Source organism: Pecten maximus, chromosome 16 (assembly GCF_902652985.1).
Source record: "Pecten maximus chromosome 16, xPecMax1.1, whole genome shotgun sequence".
Taxonomy (NCBI): domain Eukaryota; kingdom Metazoa; phylum Mollusca; class Bivalvia; order Pectinida; family Pectinidae; genus Pecten; species Pecten maximus.
This window is the reverse complement of record NC_047030.1, coordinates 12,667,468-12,672,163: the sequence shown is the minus strand read 5'-3', so window position 1 is coordinate 12,672,163 and position 4,696 is coordinate 12,667,468.

The window sequence follows — 4,696 nt, the reverse complement described above, 5'->3', positions numbered from 1 at the left end:
TCTCCGTCTCTATGATTCTTGTCTTAAATCATAGACGTCTCATATACCTGGTACACGTGACCACTTTCACGCTGTACAATATGGTACGCTGTGGGTTTTTTTTACATAAAAATGAATACGATATACGGTTTGTTACGTTTATGTACTTCGGTACATTGACAATAAGTATATTGGTACGTTAAGTTCATATTATAACACTAAGCATAGAATCATCGAATCATAATAAGGCAGAAATCATTTAGATGTAAGTTTTATGCGTTATCAGCAACTTGTACCGTAATAATTAGCATGTATTGCATTTTATTTCTCGAATTATGATACAGACGAGATGAATATTTCAATGTAATTATGATGGTGCGTGCTGCATCGAAAGTGATTTATGGTTACTTTTAAAAATAGATCTATATCAACATGCGAAAAATCAATTTTAAGTACCTAGCGGTCGTTTAATGAAAAATGCAATGTTATTGTAAAGTTTACTACTGATTTTCAACAATTACGAGACAAGTTCTACCAAATGATATTGAACACTATTGTTGGCCCGGATCGAACCGCTCGAGTGGTCTTTGTATAGGCAGGTGACCCCACATCTTTTCACGTCAAAAATAATATTTCAATTTTAATTTTTCAAAGAAATTTCATCCTTAATTCCAAAAACTGGAATTGCGATACTTGGTATTTTTCTTAATAATTGTCGATTTCCTTCATACAGCAACATTGTTTTGAGGGTGTAGGCAGTTTGTGTGAGTAACAGGTTACACACAGTGACATTTTCGTATCCCAACGTATATATGGCATTAGCGATAAGGCCATTTATTATTAGTTGTGTGGATTCGTTATAAAATTATTTCACCTCGACTATACATTTAAAATATGGACATTACATTGTATTTCAATCATGATACACTTAAGATATCAACAGCAATTAATTGATGATAATTTGGTTAAAATGGCAAACCTAGTCAAGCTGCTAGCAGGATATCTTTTGCAAGATTTGTTATGTCGTCGACTTTCATATTAAAGAATTTTTCTTACATGTCACATAAATGAAAATTTGAAAAGGAGTGAAGAAAAAACTAAAAAGAGTTGGTTGTCTTCAAATTCTCTCCCGACTGCCAAACGTTTGGCAAACCACCGTAAAATAAATGGTGAATTTGATCGAACATCATAGAAATCTATAAAAGTGTATATAATTTTCTTCAGATTCTACTATGGTTTTATCGAGTAAGAATTGCCATTTGGTTCACGTGTCTATTTTCCCTGATTATTTTTTCAATGTGTACACGTTTGTATTATTGCCCCGTATTGTTAACTAAGAAACATTAATAACTGGTATAGTTTATATTAATCATAAAATTATCGCATATTTCTAGGGAAATCGGTATCAAAATTCAATTAGAATTAATGAATATCAAATTTTGCTTAGAAACAGCGTAGTTAGTTCGAATGTGATAAATCTAACGTCAGTGTTATACTACACAATATGTTAGATTCAATACAACCTCATTTCCAACTACGGTCTCCCAACACTTTATCACTAGCCCTCCACCTCTGGGTTGCGAGTTCGAGACGCACGTGGGACAGATGCCTGGTACTGACCGTAGGCCGGTGGTTTTTCTCCAGGTATTTCCGCTTTCCTCCACCTCCAAACCTGGCACGTCCTTAGATGACATGGTTATTAATAGAACGTTAAACAAGATAAACCCATAAACCTTCATTTTCAAGTAATAACAGGACATAATCGGTTTTTTTTTTAAATTATTACCTACAAAATGTGTTTATGCCGATACCTTTTAAATGAGAAGACAAAAAAAAATCCGCATTAGAAAAACAAATTTAAAAAAAAAGTAACCGTCGAAAAAGGTGTTCTGAAAAAATGTACATCACTTTCCCACGACCATATCGTTTTAAAGATAACATGACATAGTCATACTTTAACACCTTTTAATGGTAATCCTATCTAAGCGATTTCCAAGCTGTAGACATTCTACAATATTATTATTGGGATACTTGTATTTTCTTACTATTGTTTTCTATAACAGGTATTATGAGTGCGTTAATCTGTTTAAATTCGGTAATGTACGCCAAAATATGCACGTTTAGAGTAACAGGTGGGTCATGTGACTGAATCCCACACAAGAATAGTCGGAATCCCCTGACTGACCACAGTAAGGGCTGAAGAAGGCCACCAGATAGTGGTCGAAATTACCCGTGGGTAGAATTATGTGATGAGTGACATTGTTTTAAAAAAATATTTTATTATAACTTTTATCTCTGTTTTGTCTAAAATAAAATGCGATTACAATTGCTGATTTATTGATGGATTAAGGTGAATATAACTGTGGATGACATGCTCCTTAAACGGCAATTTTACGTATATAAATAGCGAACTGGGCTTAAGGCATAGAGATGTACGAGTCGATATCGTTAAGATGTTTGATAAATACAGTAAAACTCGGATAAGTCGAAGTCGACGGGACTCAAGCAAAATACTCGACTTATCCGATGGTTCGACTTATTCGATGGTTCGACTAATCTATGTCCGTGTATACAGAGACAACAATACTCTCGTATCATCGTATGTATGCCGAACAAGTGCTTGATAACATAATCACAAATAAGCAATAAATAAGAACAAAGAAATTAGTTTTACACGAAAACAATAGTTTATTTAATAAACAATATTGTGCACGATTACATATCAAAACAAAATACATGGGTAAAATTATCTTTGCCATACAGACACGCGATTTACATACGGAGTCGTACACATTACAGCATAATATTTTGTGAAAACGATACATACATTATAAGAATATAGACGTATAGTATTCATATTATTATTTTTTGATTATGGGCTGCATTATCATGTGTTGTCACGACGTCTGCTCATGATGGAATAATCTCGAATATTATTGCTACTGATGCATCGCCGGTTTCAGAATTTGGGTATAGATAAGTAAATCAATGATAGACAAGTATTTTTAGTTTCTTTACTGTGCATGTTTCGGGGGGAATATACGTAATTTATCGATTATATTTTCTTTATATTTTTCGGCGGCCATGTGTATCAAAACAGTAAACAGAACACAGTAGGCTAGGTCATTATACTATGGTTGGACTAAGACGTGTACATTTTATTTTTTAAGTTATTTACACCTTAACGTTTTACTTCACCTGTACACCTGTATAAAATGGGATGATTTCCGACTTGTCAGCAATACTTTTGTATCACTGATAAGTTCTAAATTGCTGTATGATGAAGTCTGATTCGTTTTTGGCTTGACCGTACTGAACTCTCGAATGGTATCAATGTTGTGGACATTGTGTGTCTTTTGTACAATCCGCTGAGTTGAAGTTACCAGGAGCCTGCTAACATTGTTGCAAATTGACTAAAACATTTATGAATACACTGACAAGAAACGCAAATAAATGCGATAAACTATGAAATATCAGTATTATATGCCAGGATAAATAGTGAGCGTCTGAACATAACTTTGTTTTTGCAAAAGATAATCTGTAATTTAATATTTTTTTCTGTAGTCCTTCACGGCATTTCTGATCTTTGCATGCTTTCCATAGCCAGGTGGTCAAACATCAAATGGTTGATGGCCCGAATATCGGATGTCTTGATGGTCACTAGGAAATCTTCGAAATCCCACAAACCATCAATATCTTCCTCATCCCGAACACAGTGCTATAAGGTACTGAATAGATTTTAACCTAATAGGGAAATAAAAGTAAGTCCTTGAAATCGCTACTCGTCACAACGTACTGAATGGATTCGAACCAAATTTGGTCAGGCACATCCTACGGGGATGAGAAACAGATTTTGCATATAATGTAACTCTGACCCCAAATATATTTTAATTAAATTTGGCTAGAAACATCCTTAGGGGAAGGGGAACAAACTTTGTATAAATGGTGAGTCTAATTCGCCTTTGGCCAGAGGGGTGGAGCCTTTAAAGTCTTTAAAATCAAAAATCGTATTTTCTAATCCGTTGAAATCCCCCCTATAACCATATACATAGCATTGTTGGTCATCAGGAGATAAACACATTCCTAATGTCATAATAGGCCCTTGGATGTATTCTTGATTGGTCTGTTCTGTTCGGGTTTGTTATATACTGTGAATCGTCAAGATCCTCACCCCATAATCATATATAGCGTTGTTGGGCAAAGCAAAAATCCATTTGTAAAAATAGGCTAAGGGGTCTTTCCTCATCCATACTGACTAAGTTTCTATATTAGTTAAATATTTGAAATCGCCAAGATATCACCAAATAATCATATACAACACAATCCAGTTATAAAGATAGGCCCTGGTGCAATTCCTAAAGACTTATAATTAGTTCCTTTGTGATATTTTTTAGAACATGATCCAATTCTGATGTAAAAAAAGCTCAAATGTCCTTCCAAACTCCAGGGGACTTAGTTTCTTTAAACAATGTCCCTATGGTCTTTTCTAACCGAAAGGAACTGAAATTCTCAGTTATATCTTTTAATCAGTTAAGATCATCATACCATAACCAAATATACCATTGTTTGACATCAACAAAGCTATTAACGAGTTAAACATGAGCATTATTTTGACATTTGGTCAATTCCAACCAGGTGAGCGATACAGGTCATCTATGCCTCCTTATACACCTAAGCATAAACATTCTTTTTTCTTTTAATAAATGCATTAAAACAA